Source organism: Ambystoma mexicanum, chromosome 13 (genome assembly GCF_040938575.1).
Source record: "Ambystoma mexicanum isolate Mex_15411 chromosome 13, UKY_AmexF1_1, whole genome shotgun sequence".
Lineage (NCBI taxonomy): Eukaryota > Metazoa > Chordata > Amphibia > Caudata > Ambystomatidae > Ambystoma > Ambystoma mexicanum.
Genome location: NC_090938.1, coordinates 193,663,110 through 193,691,095, shown reverse-complemented (window position 1 = coordinate 193,691,095; position 27,986 = coordinate 193,663,110). Strand labels below are relative to the sequence as shown.

Sequence of the window (27,986 nt, the reverse complement as noted above, 5' to 3'; positions counted from 1 at the left end):
CTTTAGGGAGTTAAATACTAACCCTGCACCTAGCAAATGGAGCATATAAGTTAGAATGTTGGATGGAGTACATTCTGTGGAGTGGATACGTTTAGCCTGGCACCTAATTACAAATCTTCTTCATTTGATTTGTCAAAGTAACAGTGCCTAGAATTTGGTTTTATTGCTTCTTTCAAGATGTCCATGCATCCCTCTTGAATTCAGGAGCCATGCTGCCAAGTTCATGGTGTGGCAGTGGGTGCACGGTTAGTCCCTCGTGCTGGGTGAGTAGGTTGTATTGGCACAGGAGTTTGATGGAATCACATATCGCAGTTTGCGCGGATGTGGATACCATGGTTGTCTTGCCCACATAGGAGCAACTAGGATTAATGTCATCTGTTCCTTTTGTTTCTTGTTCACCAATTTCCTCATTAGAGGTGGGGGGGAGGCCTAAGCAAGTGGGTCTGACCAGTTCATCCATCGGGCGTTCCCCTTGGAGCCTGGCTGGGGGAACCTGATGCGAAGTCTGGGCATTGACTGTTTTCGCTTGTGGCGAATAAGTCTATAGTTTGGAAACTCCACTGAGAGAAGAGGTGTTCTACGACCTTCATGCAGACGCCACTCATGTTCTTCTGGTAGGGGATCTCTGCTCAATGAGTCTGCTGGAGAGTTGAGTTCCCCTGGAACATGTTGTGATGACAGGAACATCTTTCGTTTGAGTGCCCATTTCCAAATTTGCTGTGCAAGTCTGGACAGATTTGGAGACCGTGTAACTCCCCTCCCCCAGGTTTGTTGATATAAAACATTGCTGTGGTGCAGTCTGTTAGTATCTGCACCGATAGGCTTGTTAAATGGGGTTTGAATGCCTGAAGGACTTTGTATACTGCCAGAAGATCCAGCAGATTGATGTGGTTCTGAGCTACAGTGCGAGACCAAAGACCTTGAGCTGTGTGGTGAAGGTAGTGATGCCCCAACCCTGTCAGTGAGGCGTCTGTCGTGGCAATCACCTGTACCTCTGGATCGTAGAAAGGTTTTCCTTTTGTTAGATTTTCTCTTGTCCACCAGCGAAGATTTTGTACATGTGTTGGCGAACCGACCACTAGATCGTCCCACTGATCACTTGCCTGAAACCACTGTTTCGCCAACCACTCCTGCATGGGTTGCATGCGCAGGCGTGCGTGAGGAACCAGGTAAATGCAAGATGCCATCATGCCTATTAAACACAGCTTTGCACACCCTTCTCTGGCGGCCGGCCTGATAATGCGGTATTTGCAGTAACACTTTATTCTTTCATCTGATGGAAAGACCAATCCCTCCTCTGTAAGACGGCTCCTAAGCACTGTTTTGAAGTGCTTGGCACTAGGCTTGACTTTCTCTTTGATTGAGAAGCCCAATTGGAAGAGCAGGTTGATTGTTCTCTGAATGTTTTGTCTGCAAATAAGGGGAGAGTCCCCTGTTATGAGCCAGTCGTCCAGGTAAGGGTACACTGGGATTGCCTCCCTGCGCAGGTGCACTGCCACCAACTTTGTGAAGACCCTTGAGCTGAGGCTATTCCAAAAGGCAGCACCTTGAATTGGTAGTGCTGGTTCACCGTCTTGAAATGCAAGAATCTTCTGTGCGCTGGGAACATTGAAATATGAAAATAGGCATCTTTCTTATCCAGTGTTGCCATGTAATCCCCCATTTTTAGTAGAGGGATTACCTCTTGTAGCGTAGTCATGCAGACCTTTTGTGGCTTGACATACTTGTTTGCAGGGTGCAAATCTAATCCTGGGTGCATTGTTAGATGTTTCTTTGGCACAAGCAAGTAAGGTGAATAAATACCTCTGTTTACCTGGTTGGCCGGGGCGACTTCTATGGTGTCCTTTAATAGAAGTGTGGCTATTTCTTCAAGAAGGATACGCCGATGTTCTCCTGAGTGGATCTTCTGTCGTGGGGGTTGGTCGTGGGGGCATTGGAGTAGTTCTATACAGTATCTGCCTGCTACTGTGGACAGCACCCATCTGTCTGAGGGGATTCCCCTCCCATGCGTGGGTCAAGCTGGAAATGCCTCGTCCTACTGGAGAAGCATGGGAGGGCACCTGCAGCAGAATGTCACTGGCTCTGAGGTGGTGTGCCACCTCGAGCAGGCCCTCTGCCCAGACCACGACCTCTGCGTTGTCCTCCGAGATAGCCCTGGGAGGATTGGCCTTGATTATTTCCCCAGGAGGAACCCTGGCCTTGATGGTAGCTGGATCCACGTTGAGAGTTTTGGCCTCAAAAATGGCAACATTTTCCATTACCCATTTGACCAGAAGGCTCGTTAGTGAGTTGACATAAAGATTTAAGAGTGTCAGACTCATCCTTTTCTGTTTTAAGTGGCTCTTCAACGGCCTTAGCGAAGAGCACGTTAGGTTCCATGGCATGGTTATTAGAGTGGCCTACGTTTCTGGTCTAAAACCGGACTGGTGCAGCCATGCATGCCTCTGAACGGTCCCTTGTGCAATGACTCTTCCGGCATTGTCCGCCGCATCAAAATTGGATTTAAAGAGACAGTTCGACACCGCCCTCCCATCTGCAGCCACCTGTGCTAGTTGGGATTTGAGTGGCTCTGGGGCAGACGAAAGTAAAGCAGACATTTCTTCCCACTTGTGGCAGTTGTAACTAGCCAAGAGGGTTGCATCGTTCACTATCCTGGTTTGATACGCCGCAGAGGAGGCAACCTTTCTACCCATGGCATGGATCTTTTTTCTCTCCTCATCAGGTGGAGCCTCGGAGCCAGCAAGGGGTGTGCCTGCTCTCTTTCTAGTTGTGGTGACAACTAAGGAGTCTGGTTTTAGTTGGACTCCAATATATAAAGGTACGAAGGTGCGGGCCTGAATAACTTCTCCACACGTGGGTTTACGGCCCGTGTGAGATTGGGGGCTTCTAAAGATGGCTGTATTCCGCATTGTACTGATTTCAGTAGTGGGATAAACTGGACCACTGTGTTTTTGTCCCCAAGGATTTGTTCTGCCAAGTCTCTATCCTCCTATGCCTCCTGGGTGTCAATCTGAAAGTGTTCAGCCACCTTGACTAGTACTTCATTGAGGAGGGGTTGATTATCAATAGGGGAATCGACAACTGGCGTGTCTTGGTTAAGAGGGGACTCTAAAGAGTACATATTAGCCTCTTGATCTGCCTCTGGGTCCTCATCATCCCCATAATAAGGGTCCTCTGTATCCTCATCACTAAGCTGAGGGTCAGATGCCTCTGCAAAAAGGAGAGATCATCTTGGTCTGATTCAGCATCATAGAGATCTATGAGATTAATAAATTTAATCCCAAAGTAGCACTCTCTCTAAAATTAAAGAAAAATTCTATTCAAATGGTAAATCACAAACGAGGGTTTGATGTTCAAAGTAGTAAAGGATAAATCAATTTAGTGACAGAAAAGATTAAATTCACTGTCACATAACACAATTTAGCTCAGAGTCCAATCTCAAGGTCCACTTTTAGTTTAGAGTCCCAAATAGCTTACATCAAAATCCTTGTGAGTTACTTAATTTTAAATGATTATTTTCGATTTACGTTCATGACAGAGATCTATGATTGTACTCTGTAAAGGAGCATTTAAACAAGACCTCTTAGAAGGGGGTTGAGTATGCATGGCAGAGGACTGAGAGCCAGATGGAGCTGATTGAGGGGAAAGTCCTAGGTCCTCATCTGTGGTAGGTACCACCTTAGGCCTAAATTCTGTAGGTTTTGCTGTGGGTCGTGATGATTTAAACTTTTCCTTCTGAGGGCTCTTGTCCCTATGAGGGTTTAAGGTTTTTTGTGATGTCCCCCCCCACCCTTGTGGCCGAGGGGAGTGTTTTACAGCCTTTTTGGAGCCTGCCACCTTATCTGAAGCCGAGCGTCGAATTTCGGCTGCTGGTATTGCCGAGACCTCGTCCGCAGACGAGCGGTCTTCGGAGGGAGTTTTGCGAGAGACATCCTTGCCGTCTTTCGATGGTTGGGTCCGGCCATGTGGCGATCTCGAGCGAGATTGCAGAGAGGACAAGGACTAAACGACCTTTCCCTTGGTGTCCGTCGTCGATCGCTCGACCCATGCATCGAGTCTTGACCTGGGCCCATGTGCTTAGTGGTGTGTGTTTTTGTAGCACTACCGCCGCCGGGTGTACTCCCCACAACATGACCGCCGGCCTGTGCTACAGGGTCGGGGGCCTGTGCTTGTGTAGCTGGAGCTACTCCATCGCCCTCCGAAAGGACAGCGTTGCCACCATCGCTGAAGGTGCCTTCGACCTCTATGGCCTTGAGTTGCCTGGCATAGTGGGCCAAGTGTTTCGTGGAGCAGTCTTTTAACGTCTTTGGCTTGACGAGCCTGCACGCTCGACAAGTTTCGACATGGTCTCTCACAAGACACAAATTACAAACTAAGTGGTTGTCCAACCATGGAAATTTGCGATTACACTTGGGGCAAAGTTTAAAAAGGTGTATTTTCCATAATTATAAGTTATGGTAGCTGGGCGAGCAAAGTGTAGAAATGGGAGTATATGCATTCCTAAAATGGCCTCCCCCCTCTTCCTGCTGTCTTGGCCGAGGCCCGGGCGGCCTTCAAGGCCGAACGGTCAGTCGCGATGGTCTTCGACAGGCAGTTTTTCTGTCTTCCCCGGCGTGGTGTTTTAGTGATCTGTGAAAGGATAGAAAGAAATATCATTGCTAATTATAATTAGTCCATGGCTTTACGCCAAAAGGAACTCTGCTATATGCACCCGTCTAGATCGGAGGAAAAAAACAATCTGAGGGATCCTGACACGTGAGGGATCATGGGTACAGTGGACGTCACACTAGGGATAGTATTACTGGCACGCCCTGTCGACTTCCCTTTTCGAGTTTCGAAAACAACTGTAATACTCTGCAGCTTCCACTAAATTTCGGCCTATGCACAGCATGTGATCTGAGCGAGAGAGTGAAACATACACATGCATGTAATTACCTGCTTCTAAAGTGTAACATCCCTGTGTTCTGGAAGCAGATTGGGAAACGTGTAGAACAGAATGTAGGGGTGAAGGGCAGTTAGAGGGGATGTATTAGATGCTGGTAGGCTCATGAAGATGTTAAAGGATATGAACATAGCTGATTTGTATGCAACGATCCTTTCAATGGTGAGAAATGGTCAGAACCCATCAAAGTGGTGAAGGGATTGCATTGGGTAGTTAAAACCTCAGATGGGAAAGTTTGGAAAGTAAATAGAGTTTGCAAGAAGTCACAGACGAGTAACATGTATCGAAGTGCTGTGGTGGTTGTAGAGTGCGAGAAGAGGAGAATAGGAATGTAAGTGTAGGTGGCAGACCAAAGCAGGTATGTCGCAAACCAAGTTATTTGAGTGAGAATGTGAGTTAAAGATTATCGTCATGGTTGTATGAATATAGCTATAGTGTACATACTTGGTGTGAACACAATGCATGCTTTTGTATATAGTTAGGGAGTTAATGTTAGAAGTTTTCTGATGTGAGGTGTCTATAAAAATGTGAGTTGTGTAACATCCCTGTGTTCTGGAAATGGATTGTGGAACGTGTAGAACAGAATGTAGAAGTGAAGAGCAGAGTAATTTTTGAGAAGCTGGTGGGGCTCATGAAGAAGTTACTTAAATAAAAGGAGATGATCATACCTGATTTCTATGCAACAGTAATTTCATAACTGTTGAAGATTCATGCCGAATCAGATGTGAGAAAGAGGTGGGGTGTTTATTTATTGAACATTTTGTTAGGTGCCTATTTAACAGGATGTTTGCAGGCGCCACAAGTCAAATAGGGAGGGAACAAGGAGTGAATCACATTGGCAAAAACAGCAAATATACAATTATGGTCCTATTAGGCCTTGTGGCATTCAGATGTTCAAGTGCAGGAGATAGGGATGGGTGAGGGGACAAGAAAGGGAGGAGGAGTGGATAAGTGTTAGTGGGGGCCTGGAGGGAAGTACCAAGGGGAGCAGAGGGAAGGGGCCTCAGGCTAAGTGCTAGGGCGGACAAATCCCAAGGATGGGATGCATAGCCTCCATGCAAGGGTCAGTGCTGAGGGTGGAAGGTGCTGTGTCGACTGGGTAGCGAGCCTGGTATACTGAGATTCATATGGGCCAGTCTCAGCAGCAGTGGAGTGATTAGCAAGGAAGGTAAAGAGGGAAAGAAGCAGAGAAACAGTTTTTTAAGGTTTCTGGAACATAAGAAGGTCCGGCTCAAGTCTGAGGGGCAGGGAGGCTGTTCCAAAGGGAGTTAACAGCCGAAGAAAGAGACCTTCCCCCAACTCTCTGCTTGGAGAAATGAATGACAATCAGGGTGTTTGAGTTAGAGGAGTGGAGGGCTCTGGCAGGTGCGTATTTAGGGAGGTAAGGTAGACAATCGATTGGTCTTATGCCTCAGAAAGCCTTATGGGTGATGCAGAGGGTCTTCCTTTTGATCCGTGCGACCACTGGGAGCCAGTAGTGAGGTTTTAGGGCTGAGATCCAATGCCTGGGCTTGAGGCCAAGAATACGTCTTGCAGCCCTCTTCTGGATGAGCTGAAGGGGGCGTAGGGAGGAGATGGGGAGATTGAAGAGGATACTGTGATACACTCTGGTCTGGGTGTTGTCACACATTTTAAAAAAAAATAAAGTCTGTGGCAGCAGTCCAGCCTACAGACGACCAGAGCTCTGTAGACATTGAGCTTCTGGAGGAAGGTGAGGAAAGGGGGAATGCTTCTGAGATGGTGAAGCTGGAAGTGGGCTTTCTTGGCAAGGTCCAGGGTGTGCGGTTTGAAGAGAATGGAGTCAAATATGACTTTTGGTCTCACAGGATTGTAAGGGTAGAGGGCCCAAGGAGGGTGTCCCGAGGCTAGAAGGAAAACAGGGTGCAGGTGTCCCAATGAGAAGAATCTCACTCTTACTGGCTAATGCCAGTAAGAGTAAGCTTCTTAATAGACAGATGTCTTAATAGAAAGAGACACGCCATGCCTGGATGGTGGTCAAACAATCAGGAATGAGAGAGGAGGAAGAGGTGGTGGTAGAGGGAGGTTTGAAGGAAAGCTGTGCATCATCAGCATAACACTGGAAATGAGGAGAAGAGGAGATGCGCAAGAGAGGCAAGTCCGATATTGAAGAGCCACGGCGATAGCAGAGCCCTGAGGGGGGGAAAAGCCAGTATAGTGGGAGTGGAGAAGAAAGGGCCCAGTTACAACTGGGAGGGGCGGTGAAAGAGGTTAGCCATTCCAGTGCCCGGTCTGTGATGCCGAGGGTATCAGAGAGTCGTTTTATAAGAATAGAATTGTTTGGATTTCTACTTAATAAGTTGATAAGGTGCTGTCAGCAACAATCTGACAATAGTATTCTTAGGTTTTTTTTGCAGAACATTTAGTCAAAGGTGTGAAAAACAGTTTTGGTTAAATTGGCATTTCCAGTGAAAACTGTACAGCAACAATCAAAATGTATATTGGCAACAACAAAAAACACAAGCAGAAAGCAGAATTAAGGTAAAGGGGAGGGGGCTATTTGAGCTGGAGTGCAAGATGCTGCACTAAGCATGGTTTTTCAAAAACAGCCCTATGCAAGGGTTCTGAGAGACGACTCCAGTTGATTAACAGGATTATTGACAGTGTTGTCTCGCCAAACTATCAAGGCAAACGTAGAATGAGCAGTAAGGCACACATTCAGTAGGTATGGAATAGTGCAATAGTATAAGAAACCTAGAGGCGATAGACGCATCCAGCATCCTCAAATTATACTTTGTACTTAACCTGCACGACCGTCTTTCAGCACCTACTAATGTCTTGTTAATGTTCACTAACATGTCAAGTAATTTAAATGATTGTAACCAGTGCCTTGATGCCAGAGGGCTTAGCATGCTATACAAATGAAAAAAAAATTAATACGAGCCATACACCGTATTCAAACTCGTCACACAAGCTTAGACAATGTATACATTTTTGGATAAAAGTGGACCTCAAACACCATACACCACCCACATCTGTGCTCATCTAAAAAAGGTTTCTGCCAATATCTTTGATTGGAAGGAAAGTTATCATTTAGCATCTTTCCCTCCACTGGCATCAATGGAACTCCCCAATGCTGTACTATGGCTTGATCCCTATCCTGACATTTGGAGGAAAGTAAAGCCTTTTGCTTTCCTTCCTAATCTCTTTTGGGGGCCTTTGGAGGGGTCTGTCCATATGGCTGCCAGTGCAGGGGGAACTCTGACCCTTCAAGATTATATATATTTTGGTTTTATTGGTGCACACATCAATTTACAGAGAAGTACTGCATGCAGGGGGACTTTGTATCCCTTTTCTTTTTCACCTGTAACACTTTTTTAATGTGTCCAAGACAGTCTGAACACAGCTGATATATTTATACCATTTTTTGTTGAAACCGTGTGGATTTTTCCGCCGGGAGCTTAGAAAATGCGAATAGAGTTAAAGCAAGAGTATTAGAGAGCCAGAGGGCTTCGGAGAGCCCTGAAAAACTGAGATTTACTTCAAATGCTGGGAAAACCACAGAGGTTACAGGAACCAGACAAATCCAAACAAATAAAACAAACCTGTTAGGAAGATTTAATCAGTTTTATGCTTAATCCCCTCTCCTAGTGAAACCCCCAGCAGTTTTTGCTGGACTTCTGGACCTTTTTCTTTCTATCCCGAATGAAGGAACTCCCCCACCCCCCCCCCCCCCTCATTTAGTCTCATTTGCTCTGACTTTTGGAACTCTGTTCTCTGGGTTTTACTTATTCTCTATGAAGTCAGCTTTCCTCCATATCTCTAAGCCACCTTTGTTTAACATTTGCAGCACAAAGCACCATATGTGCAGTGTTGCTGGGGACCCTCTGGGTTCTCCTTTGAGATTCTTTAACTATCCTTAAAACAACTGTTCCTAAGGATAGAGGGATACTTTGTATCCTTCCTAAAACTCTAATTTATAAGAGATTAGCACACACCAACATAAGTGAAGTGCAAAGGGGATACCAAGTATCCCCCTTCTCTCTGCTCCTTTGCTTTCTAGTCACCGACAACCCCAAAGGTATGGCTGGTGGCAGTGGATGTGTTCTACCAACTACTGTGCTATTTTTTACCAGATACTTTATTCACAGCTTTGGTTATGCACAATAAGGTCACCCATGTTCTAACATGGTGGCTCCTTACTTTATTCAGCATGTCTCATGTGGCTTTTGTAGCACTTCAACCATTCTGGGTGGAGGGAGGCATGTGTCCGAGTTTTGCCTTTGGCAGGAACCCTTGTGTGTCCCAGTCTAGGCTGCAGTGTGTCAGAAGACAGGAAGCAGGGGAGGAGTTGAACACCCCCCTGCCCTTTGTCTGCTAGAGTGCGTGAATGGAACTTGTTCCCACTCGGGGGCTGGCTGTCCTGATTGGACAGCCACCGCCCCTTTCTGTAAACTGCTGGGAGAATTTGCAGAGGAGAGAATGAGAAAACTGAATAAAAAGGTGAGGTTCCAGAGGGAGAAGGCAAGCCAACAACTGGAACAGAAGATCTGAAGATGACGAGAGATGCCAGCAGACCCTTCCAGTAACTGAAGCAACCGCTGCTGTCCTGGCCCCGTTTTCTCATCAAAAGGAGGAGGTCCGAAGAGTACGACGACTCCTCTTCGGCTGGTGGGACCAACCAGCCACAAGAGGAACTACAAATTGAGCCATCTCCCAAGGAACTGTAACTATCTAGAGTTGGGGGCCTGTATACCAAGCAAATGTTGTATAGGGTCTTCCCCCAAGGGGACTTTAGGAAAACACCCCTAACAAAACCTCACTCCAACATAACCTATCAGAGAGCGTAGAGAAACAGACAGTCTGAACTGGAGAAATAGAGAACTTGTAGGGTGCAAATCATTAAGCATCATATCACTACCTTGCCAAGCACCAAGTAAGAAATCTGGGTGTTGGATTAAGAAAACCCTTCTTCCAAGAGAAAGGAATGTATAGAATCCAAGTTTGACATACAAACTAAGAGGTTTTGAACGGTTTTGAAAAAATATTAACTTTGTACAGAACAGAGTCTAAATTGGTGGGAATTGTATAAGGAAAAACGTTTCCTCCTGAGAGAGAAAATACTAAAGTGAGATTTTATGTACAGAACCCACAGAGAGGTTGTGAACTGTGTTCTGCAACATTGACCTATGTGAATCCCATGGATAAGAGATCTAACTGATTGGGTCAGGCAGAAGCCACAGATAGAGGCAATTGTTCCGGTCTCCTCCTTTATGTTAAGTTTTCCTAAGTGGTAGAGCCAGTTAGATGATTATGATTTGGACTAAGGACTTTTGAGCACCATTAGCGTCAAATGTTCGGCAGGAATTTCCCTCATAGCGATAGGATTACATCAGTGGTTTTCTTATTTGAATAACAAACTTAAAATGCCACTTAGACCTTACGACTCCTGGTTCATCACAGTACCCCATACAATATAGTAGGATAAAATAAGAAAAACAAGTTGTAGCCCTGCATTTAGTGAGCCAATTGAATCATTCAATGTCACAAAAGTAGGCTCTGTCCTTTAGTAATGCTGGACACATTGCCTGTCTCCCTCACTAGTAGAATGAATAGAAATTAGGGATTAACATGCAACAATATCATAACTGCCAGTGATACAATAATACAACAGGCAAACAACTTAAATTAAAGTCTGATATACCTTTCTAAACATGGCAGCAATCAAAGTCTAGACAGGGAATGATATAGGCCTTTGCATTGGCATGTAAATTATACATTTCCCATCAAATAAACCACATGCAAGGTCCATCATGAAACCTGCAAATCCCTTTCCTTGAGCAAGCCTCAAAATCAAATGCCCACCATGTTGTGGATGGATTAAAAAATCCCCCCCCCCCCCATGAGAAGTATGATTGTGTACATGAACAAATCAAATAGAGAGGGCAAATTAAGCAACAAAAGGTGAGAACTTTTTAGGTATTTAATATCCAATAAGAGGCATTTGTACAGCGGTAGGTAAAGGATAAATGTTCCAAACGTTGGTGAATAAGAGCAGCAGAAACAGCATTAGTGATGAATTCTTGCAGTTGTAGGTCACCATCATGAAGGACCACAGGTTTGCGAGTCTTGGGTGAGGGAGCAAGGTGGCAAGGCGGGAAGGAGATTGGATAGGGGTGGGATGGCATGGCATTGGAAGCTCGGAGAAAGGACTTCCAGGTAATACTGGTTCGTCCTGATATAGACTATTCACAGTCTAGTTGTGAAAGGATGACTTGCTTGTGTATTTTTGGGTGAAGGCCAGGAAAGGAAACAACCTTCTCATAGTGAAATTGTAAAGTACAATGGTTTTGTACAGCAGCTTTCTACTATTGCCATGATGAGTGATCGTGTAAGAAAAGAGGGTGGTTAGGGTCATTTGTGGTATTGTGGCAGATTTAGAATCTGGGGTGTTGAGTGCAAGACTGAGGAATCCGATTCCTGATTGACAGTATGGTTCTGTACGTATGGCAGTTACATTATTAGGGTATATTTTTATCCAAAATAGAAAGCCCAAGATCTGATCAATTAAAGAAATGTGAATTTAGGCTACCCACCAATGTGGTGCTGTGCCAAAAAAAGAAACTAACTTTGTCACAGCTTCATTAATGATATTTTAGCCTACCAACAAGGTTGCTATGTGAGGGTGTGCGTGCATGTGCTGGTAGGCCCTTTTAGGTGGGGAGAAGGGGTCCAAGAAATGTGTGAAAGTACTGAATCTTAATATCTTTCATCAACATTGGAAAGTATTTGTGGGTAATGAGAAGTCATTCCTCTGTCAGTCAGCGATCTAAATGTATCACAATATTCCATTATTACGTTATAATAAAAAGGGAATCCTATCTAGCGACGGGATCCCGGTGGTCTTTTACTGGTCTCACATAGTATTCCTAGACCCCTTCTGGGTCATGGCATTAAGGACAACGAGGGTATGTAGGGGAGTGCACCCATGAGATGCGTATTCTTAAACCGCTTCTCTACAATCTTACTATGCAGTGATTGCACTTGGTTATTCTTCTCCATTTCAAAGGCCAGCGAGTGTTGTAAGGAACTCATGGTGGCAACAGTAAAGAAAGACAAGTGATCACAGTTCAAGGGTGTTCATTAAACTGTATATGCAGGTTGGAAAAACACCCAATCTACACCTAAATCTAAGATGGGAGCAAGCTACGACCATCAAATGATAAGGCAGTCCTAGTAGCGTCTTGTCAACTAAAAGGGCCTATATTATGAAAAACCTATTGCCAATCCTTAAGCTTGATACAAATAAAGAGTGTGGGATAAAGTTAACAAGAAAGAAAAATGTTCACAAACAATAAGTCAGGATGCGTTAGCCAGGGGTCTCCCTTCCCCATGGGACAAAGCAGGACTACTGCATGGGACAAAGCAGGACATGGGACAAAGCAGGACTACTGAGCACAGCACACACTCAAGCTTTCCCAGCATGAGCGAATATTTCTGCTCAGCTATCAGGGCCTTCAGTGGCCAAGTCTCTTTTCTACAAAAAAGTCTCTTGCCTCAGAGGACCCGATGTATTGCAAAATAATAATCTAAAGTTCCTTTCTGCTTGTACGTTGGGTGTTGACATTTCACCACTTGGCCCCCATCTTCCAGGCTCAGACCCTCAAAATTTCTCAGCGATTTTAGGACCTTCGGTAGTCTATTGCTTCTGAGTGCCTGATGGGATTAAAATAAACAAAAGGTTCCCTTCAGATTGCACTTGTGGTGATTCTTCACCCCTGGGCCTCTCCCCCCTCCCCCTTTTCTTGGCTCAGACCCTCTTGAATATTAGCCTCTCTCCGTCAGGTGCACCCTGGCTTGTATTCAAAAGATTACTCTGTTGTACTTCATGTGCCGGTGGGGTGATGGCTTCTCACCTCTCGGTCCGACCTCTTCCGGGCTCAGATCACTCAAATGTTTGCCTCCCTCCGTCGGTTTCACTACAGCTTTTGTCAATTCAACTTCATGGCACTTATGAATCTTAAGGTCTTTTTATACAGCTCAGTGGACATCCCTCTGCCGGGTTCACTCCTGTCAATTTAAACAATTTCTTGAACAGTTCTTAAGATGCAGGACTCACTTCCCTTAGCTTTACAATCATCTACCGATCAAAGGCTTTCAACTGTACAGGTGATTTTACTAGACCCCTGTATGACCACTTTGAAACCTTTCTCACGTCTCCCAAGGCCTTCTGGTAACAGTAGTTTCAACAATAGGTTAATCACCCACGTTTCCCAGAGTTAGCACCCACGTGGTGCCCAACTCCTCTGTAGCTGTTTTTCCTCTCTCATATTAACAGCTATTTGTACTTTCTTTAATTAGCCGTTTGTTCAACACAGTTCGGTTTCTTATCAGCTCCCCCATCGACACCCACCGGCTGTGATGAAACGCATGGGCTTTTTTTGACTCGGGAGTCAAGATCGGTACCACAGTGGCAAGCGGCTCTCCCCAGCTTGGTTATCAGCGAAGGAGGGCCATGTGTACCGTTCACATTTGCTGCAACACGCGCTGGCTATTGTTAGCGGTCTTAAGATTCCTTTCATGGAGGTTTTACAGGCCTGGCTCAGAAATGGCAAGGTTGCTTCCCTCCTTGTCACCCCCTCGGTTTGCGCAGTCGTTCTCCTCCTCTTGAACTGCTGTGCTGCGTTAGCTCTCTTGTTGTGCAGTCTGCCTTGCTTGTGTTGTGCTCTCGTGCTCCACCTTTTACCCCTGTGGGGAAGCGAAAGGGCCATCGGGTGTGGGTGATTCTGGTTAACTGCCTGACCCTTTTGTCAGGAAATGTCAGGTAAACGGCTCTAGGGTTAGTCCACGGTCTCCCACGGTGTAGGAAAGTGTAAGGGGGGGCAGAGGGGTTGTCATTGGGAAATTATATTCTTCGTTCTGGGGGGGGTTGGTAAATTCAGAAAGGTGAGATATTGATATTTTATTTGTATCGCGCTCATACACAAGTGTTTCAAGACTGGTAGGGTTTGCGAAACAAATGGGAATGACTCGGATTACAATCATGAAATAGGTAGGGGGGATTGTGGGACCGCTAGTGATTTGTCTAAGCAGATTGGCAGTGTGGGAATTAATCCGAGGGACGGGAAGGAGAATGACTGAGTATTCTGGTAGGATACAGGAAAATAGGCATTCTGGGAGAGGTAGTTTCTGGATGCAACGGGATGGTTGGATTTGGGCAAGAGATGTGAGGCATGGAGGCAGATGAGGTACAGCATACAAAACCTCATGAACTCCGCCCTCACCTTCTTCAGTATAATACTGCGTCTCACCTGGGGCCTTCCTGTTAGGCAGAAACCTGTGCAGTTCCCTCTGGGACCACTGCAAAAGATTTAAGACTACAGGTGTTGGCAGTAAACCCACTTGGTAGCAGTCTGCACCACACAGATTCACTGTGGTAGCTGTGGCTGAGCAGTCAGACTTCCCTCAAGAAGAGTTAGGCAGTATACAGAGGATACGCAATAGGTACAGAGGCACAGTAGTACAAACAAACACTGACCAGAGCTAGGTGTAAAAGTATAAACTTATTTATTAAAGACACACTCATAAATTACACTAGCACAGAGAAAAGGTAAGAAGGTCAAAACACAGTTACTATTACTCATATGTACATCCCTAATCATTTTTTGGACAGTTCTAAGTTAACACCACTTATTTCCAACCAGAGGTGAGCGCTTAACGTTAGATGGTACTCCAACAAGTTATTAAAAAAGGGAGGGAAAAGGCAGAAATAAAGAGAGCAGTAAGATAAAACACTTTTCACATAAGGTTAGCAAAGGCAGACAATGGTGGAACAAGGAAATTTAGTTCGGGCCGCTTTAGAGGGAGCCAGGCGAAAATATGCCCAAGATCACACACTGTCTCAAGTCTTTACAGTGAGTAGAAAAGGTTTTACTACGTTTCCAAAAAGTTTAGTTAGGGTGTCCCAGGCCTACCCAGGGTCGAGAGCCGAGGACTAAATCTACCCCGTACAATCGGTGGCAAGGGAGGCCAGGCGGAACACAGTACCTTTACAAGTGGAAAGGATCCTCCAGCGGTGGTAGTCGTTCCTGGTAGTGGGTGCAAGTCGCGGCGTCATCCAGGGGAAGAGGTGATCTCGACGTGGAGGAAAGCTGAAGGTCGTTGCACTACCAGGGATGAGGCCAGCCGTGGAGTTTTCCGCACACAAAGGATTTTACCCCTCTTCTGCGGTTGAGGTAAAAAGTGGTATCTCGATTGCCCGAGTGCTTGGCACAGGCCAGGCGGCCATGAGATGCTTCGGGACGGCGAAAAGAAGGCAACAACTGGTTGTCCCCACCAGTTAAGGGAAGAAGACTCTCCGGCGGGAGATCTCCTCTGTCGTCGGGAAAAGTGGTGAGACGGTTCCGCAGGGCTCCACCGGTGGTGTCGTCTTGGCAGGTCGGCTCAGCTTCTCCCTCTTCGGCTTCTTAGGTCCTGTGGCGACTTCTGAAGAACCAGTCCCAAAAACCCTGCTTTTATGCAGCAAACCCCCATTCATGCAGCCTAGCACTTGGGCCAATCACACTAGAGTGCGACATGAGTTGGCAAGGCAACTCAGTCCAGGGTGCCTAAACCCCCTCCCACACCCCCTGTGGTACCCAGACAGAATGGCACCACTTTGGAGGGCTTCTGTGCAGAAGCCCGCCAAAAGTGGAACAAAGGCTCGACTCGGGTTCAGGGTTACTGAAGTGAACCTAGGCGCCATTTTGGTGGCGAGTTCTGGCGAAAAATCCCAACCGGTGAATTTATTTTAATTAAATAACCCGGCGGTATCTTTAACATTGCACCAAAAAGTGGTGCATTAAAAACAATGGGAAATCCCATTGGGAAATATTCCGGTGGAATATTTCCGTGGTATCCACTGCCACCAGCCAGAACTCGGCGAGGGGGGACGGGACAGTACCCCCTCGACAACAGACCCAGGGGCAATCTAATTGCCCCTACCAGTACTTCCACAGTAAGATGGTTTGTACTGGTTAAGTTCCTAAGTTTAGACTAGTAAAGTTAATGGTAACTTTACTGACCCAGGGAGACAGTAGTCAGTCCCAGGGTGTGGAGTCTATGTTTGGGGGTCTCTATGACACCCCTGTGTTACTGCACTGAGGGTGCTGTGTAACACACATTCCAAAAACCAATGATGGCCTATGGGGAAAATTACCCCCTAGCCCATAAGCACATAAGTCACAGAAAACTCTCAAATCATGTCCAGGAGTGAGGGTAAAAGAGTCTCACTCCTGGCAGGAGAAAAAATAAACCCCAAAAATCCAGCAAAGCTGCTGGGGGACTCACTAGGTTAGGAAATTCAGCCTGAACAGAGAATTCTCCCTAACACTTCCCACAAGCATAAACCTTGGTCTCCCTTACCAAGGTGATCCTCCCTCGTTCTTCTACCGCTAGGGTTGGGATTTGAGAGAGCCTGTTCTTCCTTGGCCACCTGAATAAGGGATTCCTGCGATCTATTAGGGAGAATACCCTCAGGTTTCTCACATAGTCCACTCAAAGAGGCTAGCCCATACTTCTCTACAATGTAAGCTGCTTATTGGAAGGGCACCATTTCTACAGCACAGGGCTTTCTTCCATTTACCAGAACTCTTGGGTTAATTGCCCTATTAACATTTCCCTTTCACTACCTTTCCTTGATGACCATCCTACATACACAGAGGGACCTGCGTTTCCCTTCCTTCAACATTTCCTCCTCAGCAGTACATGCAGTCCTGTTCCATTCAGTAAATATTTCCCTCAAGCTCATGCTCTCCATGCCTTTTCCATTCCAATACTACTCTGAAGTTCCTGCTTCACTCGTTTCTTCCTTTTCACCTAGGTCCCTGTGTTTTCTGCTTTTCCAGCTCTCCATGGTTTTGTATCCTCAGTTTCCTCTTCCCAAAAAAGTTCTTGTACGGCAGATTGCCCCTCTCGCCAGTCACTCACAAATTCAGGCTCTGCCCGACTTCTCTCTCCACAATGATTCTGCTCTCCCGGTGTTCTTTTTGCTCTTGTTTAAGCTTCTGTTCAGGCTCAATGATGAATTCCGTGGTTTATCAGCTCCTCGACTGCTTTTTAATACCTGTGCACTCCGCTTTTTCTATTCTTACCCCTCACCTGTTCGCGCATGGTCTTCACTGTTCAGACTGAAGGACAGAGCGAAAGAAAATTGCACTTCTAGCATTCTCTCGCTCCAGTGCTTCCTGGACCTCCAACCCTCCTCGGTACTAGTACTCGCTATTCTAGCTTTTTCAATTGAAATCCCTCAACAGTTCCCGTGCTCCCAGATTTACATTTTTCGTAAGTTACTGCTCTCCCTGCTTCTCCCTCTCAGGAGTTTCTGTCCGATCTTTCCTTCGCCATCAGCAGGTTCCGCCCTTCCATATTTTCCCTTCCGTTCCACTCCCCACTAGGTGCCAGAAAGTGGGGACAGACAACCTGTTAAGGACTGAGGGGGCAGAGCAGGATTCCCTGAAGAAGGGTAGACCTAGATTTAAACCTATTTTACATTCCCTTGGTTTGTTTCTACGCTCAAGGGGATGTCACATTGCATACATTTCATGTATGAACAGTACGTGAAGAGCTCAAAAACCGAGAAAGGACACGTTTAAAAACAGTTGGCTGGCTTAAAAATGTTACTTTATAATGGATTTACTGTAAGAAATATGCATGTGGGCCGATTTGAACAAAGTGCCAGTTTGCTTCACAACATTCGGACAAAAGAATTTAGCAAAATTATGGAATAACAGGCTTGAGACATCTCACCCTGTACACCCGACAGATAATTGCTTTTACTTTACAAAGGGAAACCTGGACTAGGCCACCAAATTGGTGGCAGAAAGTTATCCAGGTGAAGGTCTAACAGATCTGAAAAGGAACACTAAGGAATTGTATCAAAAAAGAGACTCTTGCTTCAGCCTGTGGATAACAAGCCTTTCAAATGTAACCAACACCCTTCTATGTGACCGCCGCTACAATCACCAAGTGAGGCAGGAGATGGCTGGCAACGTTTGGAAGCAGCGGTGAAGCTGCTCAGACAATCCAAAATGGAAGAACTGACCAAAGCAGATGGAGGACAAGGCAGGCCCAGGAAGAACACCCAGAAACCAAAATCCTGAGAGCATATGCAAGGCCAAATCTGTTACTAAAAATGTAGCAGCATCCCAAACGGTGAAAAGTCCTCCAAAGCGTAAGTAAACCTGCTCACCTTCTGGAAAATGATAGGCTTGAGGGCAGAAACATGGTTTCCCTTATATGCACCCACACTCTGAGGGTCTGACCTAAGCCATCCCCCCACCACACAAGGGTATATAAAAATAAAGGTTTTAGCTTCCAACCAATCAGGTCGGCCCAACAAAAATGCCAAACCTAAACGGCCATACCTACAGCACGTGAGGTGATCCTACTACTACACAGGATGCATGGCTAGGCTCACAAAGAGCCCACGAGTGCACAATGGACAGTTTGGGGTTGCCTCGTGGTTCCCCTGAACAAAATAAACTGAAAATGGAGGGTAGGACTTGGGGAAAAAAAGCAGAAAAAAACACTTAGTAAAATGGCTACCATAAAAGTCTGCTGGGCTACCAATGTGGTAAAACTGTGCAGCATTCATGAAGAATCCAAAAGTAAATTACAGCTGCCACCAGCCTACTCCCACCAAAATCAATGGAGGATATCACCACAGTTCAGTAAAAAGGGTGCTTAAAAAGCCTCATGAGCACTGTAGAACTGTATTCTCAAAGGGGAGGGCTTCAGTGGCAAGGAGACTACCCTGCGACTGCTAAAATGTCAGAGCTCCAAACAAAGAAAAAAAGAAAAAAGTTCAGGAAACCCTACAAAAGTATCAAGACAGTGAAAAATGATTTTCTGCCGACACTCTGCATCAAAGCTCCAAGAGGTTGATCACAGTGGTGCAGGACTTAGAGCAGTTTAGTCACACCACTCTGGAAGGTCTCACCAATAAAAAAAAGAGCACAGCTTCTCCAAGATAGTTTGGGTGATAGTTGTCCAAGCAACAGTACTTCCGTCTTCCACCTGCACCTATGGTACAAACCATGTTCTTTGCTCCTGGGATTGACTTAATGAACAGCTTCACCTGATCTAGTGAAACCTAGGCTGGGGAGCCCCGTCCACATACGACAGCGAACTCTCGTACATTCATGACAACCATGATCCAGGGTTGGAGGGTGTGTCCAGTTGTCTTCAGACCCTTTCACAGGCCAAAACATTCGAACAAGGTCTACTCTCAGGCTCAAGCCAAAAGAGGGCGGCGGTTGGGGGGGGAGCAGGTGTTGGAAAAAAAGGACCATTTCCAAAAACATACCCAGGAGGAATGCTGGCAACAAAGCCAGTGGCAGGGCTTAAACAATGAGGGCAGCCACTGTAGTAGTAAAAGGACTACCACACAGTAAAATAAAGAGGGCACGCTGGAGTGCACCTAAAATGTGTAAAAAAAGCAGTACTACTTCCACCGGCCTTGTCTGGCTACGCTGAACATGGGTAAATGCCCGTAAAAGCGAAAAAGGAAGCAAGGGTGCCCAATATTATTGTTCACAGGGGAGTCAGCGGTCCCAGATACAGAATTAATGGGGAAACGGTCCCTCCTCCCAAACCCCCCCCCTGCACTGGGTGCCTCAAAACCAGTGCCTCCAAAACCAAACCAGTTAAGCAAGTGAATGTGGTTAAAATGACTGCAATCGTGGCAGGGTTACAAAACGAAGCAGGCCTGCCGAGTTCCATTGAAAGAGATGAAATCCGCACAAATTAAAAATATTTCCGAATGCTCTGCAACATAGGTCGATACATTCCACCAATAAAAAAAAGGGGGGCCGTGGACGAAACACAAGTCACGGGTCAGTCACAGTGTGGCGCATGTAAAGTGCGCCAGTTAACTCAATACACACAAGTGTTGGATCTGAGGAAATGAACGCCCGGGCTAGAAAGGTTCCATACCATGCCGATGCATGAACAGACTAGCAGGTCAAATGACCACGCCAGAAAGGGTGACCCCATCTTATCCACACTTCCCTGTAGGACTCCTGAGCTGGACCAAGTCACTTCAAAACGTTAGTGTGTATACATTACATGAGCAGCCATTATGCCACACGCTGGCTTTGATCTGGTTAAACACGCATGGGGTAATAGAGAAGCCTCGCTGACTGGGCGGGAAAGGGGACGCAGCGTCCGGGAATTACCTCCTCACACAGGCCTGCATGGTCAGCTTGAAGGGCGGCGGCGGCGGCGGCGGCGAGCTCTGCGGGCGGCGCGAGAGCAGTCCTGCGAGGCAGAATGCAGCATCAGCATCGGAGACACTGTCGCAGGGAGAGGCACGCTGGCAATGGGCTAAGCCTCGGCCTGCAAAGAGGACGTTCCATTAGAAATATGCATGTTTTATGCATAGCGTGGACCAAATCAATACTTCCCATTATCCCAGGGAGGGATGAGAGAGCTTACTTTTACAGCAAATGAGTGATTAGCATGGACTATTCTCGGGACTATGCGAAAACCACACTATTTCAGTTGAGATCCTCAGACTGGGTCACCTCGGGCCAAACTCGATCGCGCCCATAGGCGTAAGATTAGTTTGGTTGCTTTACTCGACTCCTTTCTTTCTCTCTGAATCGCCCTCAGAGAGGCATTGTGGTCTTTCACACAAGGCAGGGGTCCGCAATCTCTAGCTCGTCAGATGTGTTGGACTACATCTCCCATCAGCCTTGATCATGACAGTCAATGCTGAGCAATTATGCGAGCAGCAGATTGACATGTTGCAGTCCTCTGACTCAAGACATTTCACTTTACAAGTGATGACTCAGCACTTTGTAAACAGTCTCCCGGATCACAAGGACCCCGTTTGGCAACTTTTGCTTCTTGTGTGGTCAGCTTCATTGATGTACGGGTTTCCAGGGCATGGCCATCGAGTCAGACCTTCACAGCCATTCCCATCCTTACATCATTCTAAATCCTTAGGATGCCACAGCATACATGCTTCAATGATAGACACGTATTACTACTGTTCGGGCAAGTGTTCTGGGAAAGGGGAGCACCAAGCCTGTGTGCATTAGGCACAACAATTCAATTACGCAAACCTTTCCCCACAGGGATAACTGTTAAATATCAATATGTTTCGTCACTCCTATGTTCCCACAAGGCCTTGGGTTTATGCAAAGCAGGCAGGAACCGACCCCTTCATCAAATGAGGATTTCAAAAAGAGTCCAATCGGAGCCTTGTAGATTAATTGATGGAATAACCTATCAGACAAAGCATTTGGTTATTGTAGGTTTTCATAATGTTGAGCTGTCTCATTACAAATGAACTATATACTAGACGTGCCCATTACAAATGTACCCAGTAAAATGCTACTTATTTAAAGTTGAAATCTCTTCATAATTAAAACTGATAGCAACAGACATCTGTCCACCAGTGTTTAAACGCCACCAAAATTCCCACGATAACATAAAACGTTTGAAGTGCAGTTTCAGTTATTCTTCAAAAGCTAAGTAGTATATTTTTTTTTATTTTTTTTTAAGCCTACAGCACCTGGTATTCCCAGGCGGTCTCCCATCCAGGTACTAACTAGGCCCGACACTGCTTAGCTTCCAAGATCAGACGAGATCGGGCGCATTCAGTGTGGTGTGGCCGTATATTTGTAAGTGCCCCAGGAAACGCTGGATCTTAAATGAAAGCTACATCATCGTAAGTTAACACATGTCCGAACAGCCATAGTATGAAGATTGAAACTAAACACGTTTATTCTAGAAATATTCGCAGCAAGAAATCGCGCTGTGTCAGGGTGTCAGGTACCACCTGAGGGGGAGGTGGGGTGCGGTACAGCGGGGAGGGGGTGTAAATAAGGGGAGAGCACAAGCTCGAGATTGGTGTATCGTATGCCAGGAAAATCATCCTTGCTGGTCATCCAGTCCTGTCAGTTGCAGTCATGAAACGGAACTCAGCCATGTGGTAGAAATCAAGTTGTGCATTAAATACCTACAAATCTTTGATGATCATTTAACAAAGTGTTTGTAGAAGTGACATTCATCCACAGTAGTGAAAGGAACAGTGAAGCCACTAAAGCCCAAATGCAGAACGATTAAATGTACTCAAATGCCAACTCGGACTAAACAAATTGATAAAAGTTGTAATTTAAAACCAGACTTTGTAGAGCTGCCCTCAACCAGTAAAACTGGTCATCAGTTCCACCCCTTCCTTAATCTTTGATCCCTATTCTAATCAATACATCTAGCAAACGAGCATCTCCTTCAGTCTCGACACTCATCTGCGCTGTTTGAACCAATACATTCCACCAAGCACAGCAATGCCATAAACACAGCAGAGGCACCCATGGCTCTGACCAATGATATACTGGATGTCACTCTCACGCTACGAACAGAGGTCTGTATTCCACCCATGCGACACATCGCACTTAAGAAGCCAACATGTTCAGTGTGATAGAAAAAATACACAAAATAGAATATAGTGTCTAGCAGGCATAGGACGCTGTGAAGCCAGGCTCAAAATATTGGTACACTGCAGTACTTGGCACTTTCCACTCATGCCAGGCTTCCAACACCTACACTGCAAGCCCCAGCCCATGCACCTTGTGCAAGTGGCCATCAGCTCTGGAAACAAGAACCTCTGCTGCCTCGGAATAAGAACGCCTAGAAATAGAGCAGCATTCAGAGAACTACCCGTCTCATAGGCAACACACGTTACCTTGCTTTTACGCATCTCCTAATCATGGAGGATTTGGGCCAGAAACTCATCAGAATGGATCATACCAGAGCACTGTTCCGTGGAGGCCAGAGGTTGTATATTTGGGGGGTGGGGGGTCTGCTAGCACTCCCTCTCTCATCCAGACGCCATATATACCAATTTGAACAGTGCCTTCTATAGATGCGAGACTGTTCTGCTTGAGCTTTGCTTAGGTTTATATACAGAGTGAGTGATTCCTTTAAAAATCCTGATAAATGAATTTCCAATGTGAAGTCTGGATGCAAACAATACCATCTGAGACCATGCCGATAGGCCATCATTGCGATTCCATGACAGCCCTTCCAGCAGGTCCTCCCCAGCTGCTGTGTTTCCTTGAAGAGATCAGGCACTGTTCAACCTGGACAAGGGGCTCCACCATTCAACCCTGTCCAAATCAACAACCACTGCAATGAACCCCCCCCCCCCCGCCCGCCAGGGAGCAGTGGAGGTCCAGAGTAGCCTTTGTCCATTGCAGGAATGTCCCTAACCCAACCACCTCCTCGCCGTTTCAGAACCAGTCAGAGGTCGAGACCATTTAAATGGCAGCAGTGCATTGAATAAATCCAGTAAAATAATGTTTAAAATGTTCATCAAGCCATTCACTGCAAAACAGTTAAATTGGCCACGTTTGTTCATATTAGTTTCCAAAATGGAAACCAATTCAATGTCATATCCATAGCCTTTGTATTCTTCTGTTCGCCAAATTTAACTTTGCCCAGCTGTTAAAAAGGATTGGTTGTTGAACGGGAAGAACTCATTTACTACCCACCTAAGGGCTGGATGATGGAAGTCTAAGCATTGGGTCAGTGTCAACCGTTCTTTTATTTATACACCCTTTCATGTCAGATCCTTTACACTACATATCACCTTATCAGGCAATTAATCGCTACTCACATTTTAGAGATATGAATTATTTTTTTAACAGGCTATAAGCACAGCACAGATTTGCTGCAGGTGGCACGGAGTTCTCGGTGGCAAGCACCTGACTGAGCTACGTCACTGGCCAAGTTGTTGTGGCGGCAGAAGCAACGAGAGGTGGCTCTGTGAGACTGGCAGGGTATGGGACACATGATGATAGCGAACAACGGTCGAGTTGTGCGTTAGTATCATCCAACAGCTATATTGCAATGCTGGCTCACCAAAAAACCAGAAAGCCAGCACAAATCAGCACCGATATCTGCAAGAACGAGAGCAGATCTTGACGGCTGTTAACTTCAAAGAAGCAGTGAACTGGTCACCCCTTATTTTGCCCTGCAACTCCAATGATCCCTTACCACAGAAAACGTTGGCTGGGGCTGATGGTAGCTGCAAGTCAAGACAGTGGGCTAGCCCTGCTGAAAGATCACCTGGTGTACCCATGTTGCGGCCTGCTGCATCATTCTATAGTGTGCTTAGCCACCAGCCAAATTAGCAGTCTACCGAATAGCAAAAACGAGCAGCAAGTCCTCCCACTACAATGATTCTATTAAGATGCTCTCAATCCCAATTTAATCTTTTTTTTTAGAAGATTGTTGCATTCCCATTTTTGAAGACTTGTCTAGCAAATACGGCCAGTTTGTGTTACCAAAATGTTGTCAAAGATACCAGCTAAACAATTTGAAATTAGGAGAAAAGATCCACATTTTGTGCTTCAGAAGACATTCTGATCCATCAATTGCTTCCAACACATTGTGCACGTTCAGCGCCAATGAACATTACCTAGCTGTCGCCCATCGGCCACACACTACCCTCCTGTTCCACCCTCTGCGCAGACCACCCGAAATGCACTGTGGCTAAAACGCAAGGATCTCAGCAAGCAGAGATAGCTCACAAGTAAATACTAACGTGCAAATAAATACCATTAGTCAAAGTATGAAAACAGTATGTTGTTTCTGGGCACTAGCTAATACACAATAGAAATGACTCGTGATTGTGGTGGTTGATGAAGTCCAGCAACCTACAGGACACATCGGACAATAGATGAGCAAACCGTATATTAATCATAACCACAAACCAAGAACACTTAATTACACATAAAAGTGGCAATACAATTAGTCAATAGCTCTAGGTATGCCACCCACATCAACAGAAACGCACATCAATGAGGTCAGCCCAGACATTCTTTGGTTTCATGCTTTCACTAACAAGCAAAGCTCAACCTCTTCCCGACCATGAGGACTTCCCCCTTGAAAGTCTGTGTACCCCTTTCTAAGAAAATCAGATTAAAGCAACTTCCAAAACTGTAAAGCAACATAAGATCTTGAAAACAGCAACAAGAAGCATTCCTTCTGTGTACGTATAATCCTTATGGTTATCTCCTACAAGGCATTGTGCCCAGCCAACAAACATGCCATAACCGCACAAAGATTAAAGAAACATACCCTGACATTAAACCGTTTTCATACTACTGGCTCATTTTCAACATGTCATTCCACAGTAAGATCCTGGGGGTGATCTCCAATCCATTCCTGGAGAGCTGTAAGGACACCAGGTTTTCGAGATGCCTCATGGGAAATTGACTCCAGAGGAATTCCGACACATCTACTAGTCACCCAGAGGCACTTTGATTTTTGTGCTCTGGCCAGACCTCACATCAGAGAATGACCTTACATTGTCACTCCTGGTCTCGACCAGTCACACACAAGTGCAACACAGTACAGTTGACTGGATATTGAATTTGACAACACTAGAGATTCAATTTTGGGAGGCTTTATGAAGAAAAGGCTCCCACAGAGCCAACATTATTACTACTGGTAAAAAACTGACAAGTGATGACTGGAAGGTTTTTAATCAATCCAAGCCACTCCCATTACTGTGTACCATCACACTGTATTTAAGCGTGCTACTTCTGCAGCCATTAAATTCACCACCAACAAAAGCAGCCCAACTGCCTGGTTAACACTACTGCACTTCAATACTGAAAATAAAACTGGTAGCGGCACCATATGCCTTCATAACGCCATTTTAGGCGTGGAGCTACAATGATAGGCCTGCATAATCAGAAAATCTGTATCCGTCATAGGGAGTTTATGACAACACATGCAAGGAACAGCCATATTATCATCAAGTACTCCCAGGGTGCATAATGAGCTTGCGCCTTCACATGCCAGGGCAATCCACGTATATGCTAGGCACTGGCACACAATGACAAGATTTACAACAGACCAATGTACATCACTCGGATTGTAACATATGCAATTTTCTTTCCAGGAAAACAAATGCACTCCCGTGATCATATGCACTCTTGCACGTGCACAGACACACACAAGCTCTAACACCAACAAAACCTTCCACATCAACACAATCAGGCATCTGCACAAATGCAATGAGGTATACTCTTAACAGCCTATGCACAAACACACACCGCAATTACAAGATGACCCTACAGCCGTGCACTGAAATGTATGCATGATCCAGACAAATACTTGGGAAATTGCTGTGAAAAGTCCACTGCCTTGAGGAATTCCTGTGTTAGGCTGGAATATGGGTGGAGGGAGGTTGAAGCGGTCAAAGAATCAAAAGGCCCCATGTGTGAAATGGGAAGGATCAGCTGGGGACCCCCCTCCTTCAGTCGGTCATGCAGCAGGGGATAGTACAAGGGGAGGTCTTACTATAGATTGTCCCTTTACAGGAATCGAGAAATGGGGGTCCCATAGAATCTTCGGTGCCAGCATGCTCCCCCCCCCCTCGCACAGGTCCATGATCCCCATATAAACATACAGAGTTAACGCAAGGGAACCGAATTTTGATGGAATCCATCACACAGGGACACCACTCATAGTTGAGAGCAAAGCAGGCAAAGGAGTCCACCTAAGGAGCAGATTCTGGGCAAGAAAGAGGCATTAGCCAGCCCAAAGTCCGACATCATAAATGAAAGCCATCTTTAGGGTTGGGGTCCACCAGCCAATCACTGCTCCAACTACCTGAAGGGACTCGCCAGACTTCCGTAATCCAAGGAGGCGGCAGGAGGGCAGAGTGAATGCCCAATATAAAAGCCTGCAAGCTTATTCTGGCAGTGTGATTTTACATGGAGGTTGAAAAGAGAACGGATCAGAGGCAGATCACAGAACTTCCAGAAGTTGGCAAGGAGAGTTTGGCGAGATGGTGCGACAATTACCCTCCGTGAACATGCTGGTGGATGCTTGGTTTGCTGAGGGGGCTGTGTGCACAAGTGAGAAGAGTGCCCAATGAGAGATTAGATTACCCCAGTTCCAAATCAAAACTGGAAGCCATCCTCGGATGTGTAAACCACCAGACAGTCCCTAAGCCTGCCAACTAAAGTGAAAGGAAGAGTTTGTAACTCCAAGATAGTGGACACTGTTCTAGAAGCTATAGACCAGAAGACACTAAAGTGTCATTCAGGCACAAAACCGAACAACCACCCAAGGGGCCTATACTAAAATGTTCGACACCAGGGCGGAAAGCCACCCCCAGGGTGGAGCCCAATGGCCATTCTCCAATCCCAGTACCCACAGAAATTAAGAGAGGCTGGAAGGTGGTGCCAAAGTCCTATAAAACCCCAAATGATCAGTTGGTGGTTGAGTTACGAGTTACAATAAAATATCAAATTCAAAACAGGCTTTGTGCCAGAACAGGAGTTGACGAGGGAACTGCAAGCGAGTTCCTGGAACCTGGTATATGGAGTCAATTGAATTCAGGTGAGGAGCAGGAGGTAGGGGAAAGAGCCCAAAAGTGGGGAATTAGTGCCCATGAGGATGGGAAAAAAAGAAGGCGCAGAAGGTGTGAGATTGTACAGAAAAAGGGGAACTTGAATGGTATTGGAGATGTGCCCAAAGCGACAAAGAATGGGCCCAAAGTGATGGTGGAAAAGGAGAGCAGGATGCTGGAAACTATGGACAGAAGTTGGATAGGAAAGGAGGCCATGATAGAGGCAAGAGAAGCAGAGGTGGATGAAGAGTTGTTGAAAGAGGCAGAGGGGTGATAAAAACATAGGAAACCTTTGGGTAACATTAAGAAGGTGGAGATGTAATAGAGGGAAATGAAGAGCCTGGGAGGCAGTGGGTAGAGGGAAGTGTGGAGCAGAATAGTGAAAAAGGAGCAGGAAGACCAGACGATGAGAACGGGTATACCCAAGAGTACAGACTACCCAGTGTAAAGCTTTGTAGGAGAGACTGGAGGCAAAATGAGAGTGTTCCTGGGGCAGGTAGTTGAAGGCGCAGTACCCTGCGAGAGAGAGCGGTAGTGAGGGAAAAGGTGAGGACACTGTCCAGTCTCTTGTCATCTTTATGCTCCAATCCATATTGGAAGCTCTGCCGCTCACGGACCAGTTTACTAGTTCAATCATGGGCTCCAAGTCTGCAGCTGAAACTGAAAAGT

General features: G+C 46.0%; 1 protein-coding gene and 1 non-coding gene across 11 annotated transcripts in view; both read right to left on the bottom strand.

Annotated features, from left to right (window-relative positions):
- The window catches only part of PPP1R12B (protein phosphatase 1 regulatory subunit 12B), a 1,230,188-nt gene that overhangs the window by 679,710 nt on the left and 522,492 nt on the right, over positions 1–27,986 (bottom strand). The gene's annotated exons all lie outside the window — the stretch shown is intronic.
- On the bottom strand, positions 21,447–21,565 carry LOC138522133 (5S ribosomal RNA). The gene has a single exon (XR_011283246.1). It is a non-coding gene; the product is annotated as a 5S ribosomal RNA (ribosomal RNA).